Below are 12,800 nucleotides of genomic sequence, written 5' to 3'. Positions count from 1 at the left end.
ATCGTTGACACTTTGAGACGACAAGCCCACGGACAAAAATCCGTATGGTGCCTGTTGTATTCAATCGCGATGCAATTTCTGTGTTTCATCAACACTCTGACTGTCCACAGATTGCTGGAAGCCTCCAGATGTGCTTCGAAAACTACTACTGGTCTCCCAGGGAACGATCAAAGCGTTGGCAAATTGAGACATTACTCCCATGGAGAAAAGTCCGCATGGTGCCTGTTGTATTCAATCCCGATGCAGTTTCTATGTTTCATCAACACTCTGATCGTCCACAGATTACAGGAAGCCTCCAGATGCGCTTCGGAAACTACTAATAGTATCCCGGGGAACGATCAAACCGTAGACAGTTTTACACATTACCCCATGGAGAAAACTCCACATGGTGCCTGTTGTATCCAATCTCGATGCAATTTCTGTGATTCATCAACGCTCTGAACTTAAACTGATTACAGAATGCCTCCAGGTGTGCTTCGGAAACTACTACTGGTTTCCCACTAATAGATCAAAGCGTAGACAGTTTGAGACATTACTCCCATGGAGAAAAGTCCTGTTGTATGCAATGGCGATGCAATTTCTGTGTTTCATCAACACTCTGAACGGCCGAAGATTACAGGAAGCGTACAAATGTCCTTTGCAAACTAGTACTGGTCTCCCAGGGAACAATCAAAGCGTAGACAGATTGAGACCATACTCCCATGGAGAAAAGTGCGAATGGTGCCTGTTGTATTCAATCTCGATGCAGTTTCTATGTTTCATCAACACTCTGAACGTAATCGGATTACAGGAAGCCTCAAGATGCGTTTCAGAACCTACAACTTGTCTCCCAGGGAACGGTCAAAGCGTAGACAGTTCGATACATTACTCCATGGAGAAAAGTATGCATGGTGCGTGTTGTATCAATCCCGATGCAATTTCTGTGTTTCATTAACACTCCACAAGTCCACAGATTACAGGATGTCTCCAGATTTGCTTCGGAAACTTCTACAGGTCTCCCAGGAATCATAAAACGTAGATAGTTTGATATATTACTCGCATGGAGAAAAGTGCGCATGGTGCCTGTTGTATTCAATCTCGATGCAGTTTCTATGTTTCATCAACACTCTGAACGTCCACAGATTGCAGGTAGCCTAGAGATGTGCTTCAGAAACTAAAACTTGACTCCCAGGGAACGATCAAAGCGTAGACTGTTCGAGACATTACTCCCACGGAGAAAAGTCCGCATTGTGCCTGTTGTTTTCAATCCCGATGCAATTTCTGTGTTTCATTAACACTCTGAAGGTCCACAGATTACAGGAAGCCTCTGTATGTGCTTCGAAAGCTACTACTGGTCTCCCACCGAACGATCAAAGCGTAGACAGTATGAGACATTACTCCCATGGAGAAAAGTCAGATCTGTGCATGTTGTATTCAATCCCGATGCAATTACTATGTTTCATCAACACTCTGAACGTCGACCGATTCCAGAATGCTTCCAGATGTGCTTCGGAAACTACTACTGGTCTCCCAGGAATCGATCATAGCGTATACAGATTTGGACATTACTCCCAATGACAAATGACTGCATCGTGCCTGTTCTATTCAATCCCAATGCAATTTCTGTGTTTCATCAACACTCTGAACATTCACTGATTACAGGATGCCTCCAGATGTGCTTCGGAAACTACACCTGGTTTCCCAGGGAACGATTAAAGTGTAGACTGTTTTACGCATTACTCCCATTGAGCAAAGTCCGTATGGTGTCTGGTGTATTCAATCTACATGCAATTTCTGTGATTCATCAAAACTGTGATCGTCCACAGATTACAGGAAGCTTGCAGACGTGCATCGGAAACTACTACTGGTATCCCAGGAATCGATCAAAGTGTAGACAGATTGAGACAATACCCCATGGAGAAAATTACGCATGGTGCCTGTTGTATTCAGTCCTGATGCATTTTCTGTGTTTCATCAACTTTCTGAACGTCCACAGATTACAGGAAGCCTCCAGATGTGCTTTGGAAACTACTGCTGGAGTCCCAGGGAACGATCAGAGCGTAGACAGTATAAGACACTACTCGCATGGCGAAAAGTCCGAACTGTGCATGTTGTATTCAATCCCTAAGCAATTTCAGTGTTTCATCAACACTTTAAACGTCCACAGATTGCAGGAAGACTACAGATACGCTTCGGAAAGTACTACTGGTCTCCCAGGGTACGATTAAAGGGTAGACAGATTAATACATTACTCCCATGGAGAAAAGTCCGCATGGTGCTTCTTGTATTAAATACTGATGGAATTTCTGTGTTTTATAAACACTTCGAAGGTCCACAGATTATAGAATGCCTTAAGATGTGCTTCGGAATCTACTACTGGTCTCCCAGGAATCGATCAAATCGTAGACACTTTGAGACATTACTCCCATGCAGAATAGTCCGCATGGTGCGTGTTGTATTCAATGATGACGCAATTTCTGTGTTTCATGAACACTATTAACGTCCACGGATTACAGGAAGCTTCGTGATGTGCTTCGGAAACTCCAACTCGTCTTCCAGGGAACGATCAAAGCGTAGACAGTTTGAGACTACTCCCATGGAGAAAAGTCCGCATGGTGCTTGATGTATTCAATCCCGATTGCAATTTCTGTCTTTCATCAACACTCTGAAAGTCCACAAATTACAGAATGCCTCCAGATGTGCTTCGAAAACTACTACTGGTATCCCAGGAATCGATCAAAGCGTAGACTGTTTGAGACGTTACTCACATGGAGAAATGTCCGCATGGTGCCTGTTGTATTCAATCCCGATGCAATTTCTGTGTTTCATCAACACTCTGAACTTCAACAGATTACAGGAAGCCTCCAGATGTCCTTCGGAAACTACTACCGGTGTCCCAGGGAACGATGAAAGCGTAGACAATATGAGACATTACTCCAATGGAGAAAAGTCCGAACTGTGCATGTTGTATTCAATCCCGATACAATTTCTATGTTTCATCAACACTCTGAACGTCCACAGATTGCAGGAAGCATTCAGATGCGCTTCGGAAACTACTACAGGTCTCCCAGGGAACGATCAATGCGTAGACAGTTTGAGACATTACTCCCATGGAGAAAAGTCCTCATGGTACCTGTTGTATTCAATCCTGATAGAATTTTTGTGTTTCATCAACACTCTGAACGTCCACAGGTTACAGAATGATTCCAGATGTGCTTCAGAAACTACTACTGGTCTCCCAGGGAACGTTGAAAATGTAGATGGATTGAGACATTAGTCCCAAGGAGAATAGTCGACATGGTGCTTGTTGTATTCAATGTCGAGGTAATTTCTGTTTTTCATAAACACTCTGAACGTCCACAGGTTACTAATGCTTTCAGATGTGCTTCGGAATCTTCTACTGGTCTCGCAGGTATAGATCAAAGTTTAGACAGTTTTACACCTTAATTCCATTGAGCATAGTCAGCATGGTGCCTGTTGTATTCAATCACGATGCAATTTCCGTGTTTCATCAAGACTCTGATCGTCCACAGATTACAGGAAGCTTCCAAATGTGCTTCGGAAACTACTACTGGTCTCCCAAGAATCGATCATAGCGTAGACAGATTGGGACATTACACCCAATGACAAATGACTGCATCGTGCCTGTTCTATCCAATCCCGATGCAATTTCGGTGTTTCATCAACACTCTGAACATTCACAGATTACAGAATGCCTCTAAATGTGCTTCGGAAACTACAACTGGTCTCCCAGGGAACGATTAAAACGTAGACTGTTTGAGACATTACTGCCAAGGAAAAAAGGATGCATGGTGCCTGTTGTATTAAATCCCGATGCAATTACTGTGTTTCATTAACACTCTGAATGTCCAAAGATTACAGGAAGCATATAGATGTGCTTCGGAACTACTACTGCTCTCCCAGGAATCGATCAATGCGCAGACAGTTTGAGACATTACTCCCATGGAGAAAAGTCAGCATGGTAACTGTTGTATACAATGGAAATGCAATTTCTGTGTTTCATCAACACTCTGAACGTCCACAGTTTACAGGGAGCCTCTGGATGGGCTTCGGAAACTACTACTGGTCTCACAGGAATCGATCAAACCGTAGACTGTTTGAGACGTTACTCCCATGGAGAAAAGTATGCATGATGCCTGTTGTACTTAATCCCGATGCAATCTCTGTGTTTCATCAACACTCTGAAGGTCCACAGATTACAGAATGCCTCCAAATGTGCATCTGAAAATACTACTGGTCTCCCAGGATCGATCAAAGCGTAGACTCTTTGAGACATTACTCCCATTGAGTAAAGTCCGCATGGTGCCTGTTGTATTCAATCCCGATTCATTTTCTGTGTTTCATCAACACGCTGAAGGGCCTCTGATTACAGAATGCCTCCAGATGTGCTTCGGAAACTGCTACAGTTCTCACGGGAATCGTTAAAAGCGAAGACAGTTTGAGACATTACTCACATGGAGAAAATTCTGCATGGTGCCTGTTGTATTCAATCCAGTTGCAATTTCTGTGTTTCACCAACACTATTAACGTCCACGAATTACAGGAAGCTTCGTGATGTGCTTCGGAAACTACAACTGGTCTTCCAGGGAACGATCAAAGCGTAGACAGTTTGAGACATTACTCCCATGGAGAAACGTCCGCATGGTGCTTGTTGTACTCAATCCTGATTACAATTTCTGTCTTTTATCATCACTCTGAACGTCCACAGATTACAGAATGCCTCCAGATGTGCTTTGAAAACCACTACTGATTTCCAAGGAATCGATCAAAGCGTAGACTGTTTGAGACGTTACTCACATGGAGAAAAGTCCGCATGGTGCCTGTTGTACTCAATCCCGATGCAATTTCTGTGTTTCACCAACACTCTGAACTTCCACAGATTACAGGAAGCCTCCAGATGTCCTTCGGAACCTACTACCGGTGTCTCAGGGAACGATCAAAGCGTAGACAGTATGAGACATTACTCCAATGGAGAAAAGTCCGAACTGTGCATGTTGTATTCAATCCCGATGCAATTTCAGGGTTTCATCAACACTCTAAACGTCCACAGATTACAAGAGCCTCCAGATGTGCTTCGGGAACTACTACTGGTCTCCCAGGGAACGATCAATGCGTAGACAGTTTGAGACTTTACTCCATGGAGAAAAGTCCTCATGGTGCATGTTGTATTCAATCCCGATAGAATTTTTGTGTTTCATCAACTCTCTGAACGTCCACAGGTTACAGAATGATTCCAGATGTGCTTCAGAAACTACTACTGGTCTCCCAGGGAACGTTCAAAATGTAGAAGGTTTGAGACATTACTTCCAAGGTGAAAAGTCCACATGGTGCCTGTTGTATTCATTCTCGATGCAATTTCTGTGTTTCATCAACACTCTGAACGTCCACAGATTACAGGAAGCTTCCAAATTTGCTTCGGAAACTACTACTGGTCACCCAGGAATCGATAATAGCGTAGACAGATTGGGACATTACTCCCAATGACCAATGACTGCATCGTGCCTGTTCTATTCAATCCCGATGCAATTTCTGTGATTCATCAACACTCTGAACATTCACAGATTACAGGATGCCTCTAAATGTGCTTCGGAAACTACAACTGGTCTCCCAGGGAACGATTAAAGCGTAGACTGTTTTACACATTACTCCCATTGAGCAAAGTCCGCATGGTGCCTGTTGTATTCAATCTCGAGGCAATTTCTGTGTTTCATCAACACTCTGAACTTCCACAGATTACAGAATGCCTCCAAATGTGCTTCGGAAACCACTACTGGTCTCCCAGGAATAGATCAAAGCGTAGACAGTTTGAGACATTACTCCCATGGAGAAAAGTCAGCATGGTAACTGTTGTATACAATGGCAATGCAATTTCTGTGTTGCATCAACACTCTGAACGTCCACAGTTTACAGGAAGCGTACAAATCTGCTTTGGAAACTACTACTGGTCTCCCAGGGAACGATCACAACGTAGACAGTTTGAGACGTCAATCCCATGGGGAAAAGTCCGTATGGTGCGCGTTGTATTCAATCCCGATGCAATTTCTGTGTTTCATCATCACTCTGAATGTCCACAGATTACAGGAAGCCTCCACATGTGCATCGGAAACTGCTACTGGTCTCCCAGGGAACGATCAAAACGTAGACACTGTAAGAAGTCATGCCCATGGAGAAAAGTCCGTATGGTGCCTGTTGTATTCAATCCCGATGCAATTTCTGTATTTCATCAACACTCTGAATGTCCACAGATTACAGGAAGCCTCCCTTGGAGAAATGTACGCATGGTGTCTGTTGTATTCAATCCCGAAGCAATTTCTGTGTTTCATCAACATTTTGAAGGTCCACAGATTAGGGAATGCCTCCAGATGTGCTTCGGAAACTACTACTGGTATCCAGGGAACCATCAAACAGTAGACGGTTTGTGACATTACTCCCATGGAGAAAAGTCCGCAAGGTGCCTGTGGTATTCAATGCCGATGCAATTTCAGTGTTTCATCAACAGTCTGAACGTCATCAGATTACAGGTAGCCCCCAGATGTGCTTCAGAAACTACAACTTGTCTCCCATGGAACGATCAAAGCGTAGACAGTTTGAGACATTACACCCATGCAGAAAAGTACTCACGGTGCCTGTTGTGTTCAATCGAGATGGAATTTCTGTGTTTCATCAAAACTCTGAATGTCCACAGATTGCAGGAAGCCTCCAGATGTGCTTCGGAAACAACTACTGGTCTCCCAGGGAACGATCAAAGCGTTGGCAAATTGAGACATTACTCCCATGGAGAAAAGTCCGCATGGTGCCTGTTGTATTCAATCCCGATGCAGTTTCTATGTTTCATCAACACTCTGATCGTCCACAGATTACAGGAAGCCTCCAGATGCGCTTCGGAAACTACTAATGGTCTCCCAGGGAACGATCAAACCGTAGACAGTTTTACACATTACCCCATGGAGAAACCTCCGCATGGTGCCTGTTGTATTCAATGTCGATGCAATTTCAGTGATTCATCAACACTCTGAACTTAAACAGATTACAGAATGCCTCCGGGTGTGCTTCGGAAACTACTACTGGTCTCCCACTAATAGATCAAAGCGTAGACAGTTTGAGACATTACTCCCATGGAGAAAAGTGCGCATGGTGCCTGTTGTATTCAATCTCGATGCAGTTTCTATGTTTCATCAACACTCTGAACGTCCACAGATTGCAGGTAGCCTAGAGATGTGCTTCAGAAACTAAAACTTGACTCCCAGGGAACGATCAAAGCGTAGACTGTTCGAGACATTACTCCCACGGAGAAAAGTCCGCATTGTGCCTGTTGTAGTCAATCCCGATGCAATTTCTGTGTTTCATTAACACTCTGAAGGTCCACAGATTACAGGAAGCCTCTGTATGTGCTTCGAAAGCTACTACTGGTCTCCCACCGAACGATCAAAGCGTAGACAGTATGAGACATTACTCCCATGGAGAAAAGTCAGATCTGTGCATGTTGTATTCAATCCCGATGCAATTACTATGTTTCATCAACACTCTGAACGTCGACCGATTCCAGAATGCTTCCAGATGTGCTTCGGAAACTACTACTGGTCTCCCAGGAATCGATCATAGCGTATACAGATTTGGACATTACTCCCAATGACAAATGACTGCATCGTGCCTGTTCTATTCAATCCCAATGCAATTTCTGTGTTTCATCAACACTCTGAACATTCACTGATTACAGGATGCCTCCAGATGTGCTTCGGAAACTACACCTGGTCTGCCAGGGAACGATTAAAGTGTAGACTGTTTTACGCATTACTCCCATTGAGCAAAGTCCGTATGGTGTCTGGTGTATTCAATCTACATGCAATTTCTGTGATTCATCAAAACTGTGATCGTCCACAGATTACAGGAAGCTTGCAGACGTGCATCGGAAACTACTACTGGTATCCCAGGAATCGATCAAAGCGTAGACAGATTGAGACAATACCCCATGGAGAAAATTACGCATGGTGCCTGTTGTATTCAGTCCTGATGCATTTTCTGTGTTTCATCAACTTTCTGAACGTCCACAGATTACAGGAAGCCTCCAGATGTGCTTTGGAAACTACTGCTGGAGTCCCAGGGAACGATCAGAGCGTAGACAGTATAAGACACTACTCGCATGGCGAAAAGTCCGAACTGTGCATGTTGTATTCAATCCCTAAGCAATTTCAGTGTTTCATCAACACTTTAAACGTCCACAGATTGCAGGAAGACTACAGATACGCTTCGGAAAGTACTACTGGTCTCCCAGGAATCGATCAAATCGTAGACACTTTGAGACATTACTCCCATGCAGAATAGTCCGCATGGTGCGTGTTGTATTCAATGATGATGCAATTTCTGTGTTTCATGAACACTATTAACGTCCACGGATTACAGGAAGCTTCGTGATGTGCTTCGGAAACTACAACTCGTCTTCCAGGGAACGATCAAAGCGTAGACAGTTTGAGACTACTCCCATGGAAAAAAGTCCGCATGGTGCTTGATGTATTCAATCCCGATTGCAATTTCTGTCTTTCATCAACACTCTGAAAGGCCACAAATTACAGAATGCCTCCAGATGTGCTTCGAAAACTACTACTGGTATCCCAAGAATAGATCAAAGCGTAGACTGTTTGAGACGTTACTCACATGGAGAAATGTCCGCATGGTGCCTGTTGTATTCAATCCCGATGCAATTTCTGTGTTTCATCAACACTCTGAACTTCAACAGATTACAGGAAGCCTCCAGATGTCCTTCGGAAACTACTACCGGTGTCCCAGGGAACGATGAAAGCGTAGACAATATGAGACATTACTCCAATGGAGAAAAGTCCGAACTGTGCATGTTGTATTCAATCCCGATACAATTTCTATGTTTCATCAACACTCTGAACGTCCACAGATTGCAGGAAGCATTCAGATGCGCTTCGGAAACTACTACTGGTCTCCCAGGGAACGATCAATGCGTAGACAGTTTGAGACATTACTCCCATGGAGAAAAGTCCTCATGGTACCTGTTGTATTCAATCCTGATAGAATTTTTGTGCTTCATCAACACTCTGAACGTCCACAGGTTACAGAATGATTCCAGATGTGCTTCAGAAACTACTACTGGTCTCCCAGGGAACGTTGAAAATGTAGATGGATTGAGACATTAGTCCCAAGGAGAATAGTCGACATGGTGCTTGTTGTATTCAATGTCGAGGCAATTTCTGTGTTTCATAAACACTCTGAACGTCCACAGGTTACTAATGCTTTCAGATGTGCTTCGGAATCTTCTACTGGACTCGCAGGTATAGATCAAAGTTTAGACAGTTTTATACCTTAATTCCATTGAGCATAGTCAGCATGGTGCCTGTTGTATTCAATCACGATGCAATTTCTGTGTTTCATCAAGACTCTGATCGTCCACAGATTACAGGAAGCTTCCAAATGTGCTTCGGAAACTACTACTGGTCTGCCAGGAATCGATCATAGCGTAGACAGATTGGGACATTACACCCAATGACAAATGACTGCATCGTGCCTGTTCTATTCAATCCCGATGCAATTTCGGTGTTTCATCAACACTCTGAACATTCACAGATTACAGAATGCCTCTAAATGTGCTTCGGAAACTACAACTGGTCTCCCAGGGAACGATTAAAACGTAGACTGTTTGAGACATTACTGCCAAGGAAAAAAGGATGCATGGTGCCTGTTGTATTAAATCCCGATGCAATTACTGTGTTTCATTAACACTCTGAATGTCCAAAGATTACAGGAAGCATATAGATGTGCTTCGGAACTACTACTGCTCTCCCAGGAATCGATCAATGCGCAGACAGTTTGAGACATTACTCCCATGGAGAAAAGTCAGCATGGTAACTGTTGTATACAATGGAAATGCAATTTCTGTGTTTCATCACCACTCTGAACGTCCACAGTTTACAGGGAGCCTCTGGATGGGCTTCGGAAACTACTACTGGTCTCACAGGAATCGATCAAACCGTAGACTGTTTGAGACGTTACTCCCATGGAGAAAAGTATGCATGATGCCTGTTGTACTTAATCCCGATGCAATCTCTGTGTTTCATCAACACTCTGAAGGTCCACAGATTACAGAATGCCTCCAGATGTGCTTCGGAAACTACTACTGGTCTCCCAGGGATCGATCAAAGCGTAGACTCTTTGAGACATTACTCCCATTGAGTAAAGTCCGCATGGTGCCTGTTGTATTCAATCCCGATTCATTTTCTGTGTTTCATCAACACGCTGAAGGGCCTCTGATTACAGAATGCCTCCAGATGTGCTTCGGAAACTGCTACAGTTCTCACGGGAATCGTTAAAAGCGAAGACAGTTTGAGACATTACTCACATGGAGAAAATTCTGCATGGTGCCTGTTGTATTCAATCCAGTTGCAATTTCTGTGTTTCACCAACACTATTAACGTCCACGAATTACAGGAAGCTTCGTGATGTGCTTCGGAAACTACAACTGGTCTTCCAGGGAACGATCAAAGCGTAGACAGTTTGAGACATTACTCCCATGGAGAAACGTCCGCATGGTGCTTGTTGTACTCAATCCTGATTGCAATTTCTGTCTTTTATCATCACTCTGAACGTCCACAGATTACAGAATGCCTCCAGATGTGCTTTGAAAACCACTACTGGTTTCCAAGGAATCGATCAAAGCGTAGACTGTTTGAGACGTTACTCACATGGAGAAAAGTCCGCATGGTGCCTGTTGTACTCAATCCCGATGCAATTTCTGTGTTTCACCAACACTCTGAACTTCCACAGATTACAGGAAGCCTCCAGATGTCCTTCGGAAACTACTACCGGTGTCCCAGGGAACGATCAAAGCGTAGACAGTATGAGACATTACTCCAATGGAGAAAAGTCCGAACTGTGCATGTTGTATTCAATCCCGATGCAATTTCAGGGTTTCATCAACACTCTAAACGTCCACAGATTACAAGAGCCTCCAGATGTGCTTCGGGAACTACTACTGGTCTCCCAGGGAACGATCAAAGCGTAGACAGTTTGAGACTTTACTCCATGGAGAAAAGTCCTCATGGTGCATGTTGTATTCAATCCCGATAGAATTTTGGTGTTTCATCAACTCTCTGAACGTCCACAGGTTACAGAATGATTCCAGATGTGCTTCAGAAACTACTACTGGTCTCCCAGGGAACGTTCAAAATGTAGAAGGTTTGAGACATTACTTCCAAGGTGAAAAGTCCACATGGTGCCTGTTGTATTCAATCTCGATGCAATTTCTGTGTTTCATCAACACTCTGAACGTCCACAGATTACAGGAAGCTTCCAAATTTGCTTCGGAAACTACTACTGGTCTCCCAGGAATCGATCATAGCGTAGACAGATTGGGACGTTACTCCCAATGACCAATGACTGCATCGTGCCTGTTCTATTCAATCCCGATGCAATTTCTGTGATTCATCAACACTCTGAACATTCACAGATTACAGGATGCCTCTAAATGTGCTTCGGAAACTACAACTGGTCTCCCAGGGAACGATTAAAGCGTAGACTGTTTTACACATTACTCCCATTGAGCAAAGTCCGCATGGTGCCTGTTGTATTCAATCTCGAGGCAATTTCTGTGTTTCATCAACACTCTGAATTTCCACAGATTACAGGAAGCCTCCAGATGTGCTTCGGAAACTACTACTGGTCCAGGAATCGATTAAAACGTAGACTGTTTGAGACATTACTCCCATGGAATAAAGGATGCATGGTGCCTGTTGTATTCAATCCCGATGCAATTTGTGTGTTTCATTAACACTCTGAATGTCCAAAGATTACAGGAAGCTTACAGATGTGCTTCGGAACCTACTACTGCTCTCCCAGGAATCGATCAATGCATAGACAGTTTGAGACATTACTCCCATGGAAAAAAGGCCGCATGGTGCCTGTTATATTCAATACCGATGCAATATCAGTGTTTCATCAACACTTTGAACGTCCACACTTTACGTAATGATTTCAGATGTGCTTCGGAAACTACTACTGGTCTCCAAGGAATCGATCAAAGCGTAGACAGTTTCAGACATTACTCCCATTGAGCAAAGTCCGCATGGTGACTGTTGTATTCAATCTCGATATAATTTCTGTGTTTCATCAACACTCTGAACGTCCACAGATAACAGAAAGCTTGCAGATTTGCATCGGAAACTACTACTGGTCTCCAAGGAATCGATCAAAGCGTAGACAGATTGAGACATTACTCCCATGTAGAAAAGTCCGCATGGTGCGTGTTGTATTCAATTCCGATTTAATTTATGTGTTTCATCAACACTCTTAACGTCCACAGATTACAGGAAGCTTAGTGATGTGCTTCGGAAACTTCAGCTGGCACTTTGAACGTCTACAGATTACATAATGATTTCAGATGTGTTTCGGAATCTACTACTGGACTCCCAGGAATCGATCAAAGAGTAGACACATTGAGACATTACTCCCATGTGGAAAAGTCCACATGGTGCCTCTTGTATTAAGTACTGATGCAATTTCTGTGCTTTATCAACACTCTTAACGCCCACAGAATACAGTAAGCCTCCATATGTGCTTCAGAAACTACTACTGGTCTCCTAGGGAACGATCAACGCGTTGACACTTTGAGACATTACTCCCATGGAGAAAAGTCCTCATGGTGCCTGTTATATTCAATCTCGATAGACTTTTTGTGTTTCATCAACACTCTGAACGTCCACAGGTTACAGAATGATTCCAGATGTGCTTCGGAAACTACTACTGGTCTCCCAGGGAACGTTCAAAGCGTAGACAGATTTTGA

This window comes from Schistocerca gregaria, chromosome 4 (assembly GCF_023897955.1).
Source record: "Schistocerca gregaria isolate iqSchGreg1 chromosome 4, iqSchGreg1.2, whole genome shotgun sequence".
Classification (NCBI taxonomy): domain Eukaryota; kingdom Metazoa; phylum Arthropoda; class Insecta; order Orthoptera; family Acrididae; genus Schistocerca; species Schistocerca gregaria.
This window is presented reverse-complemented; position numbering follows the sequence as displayed.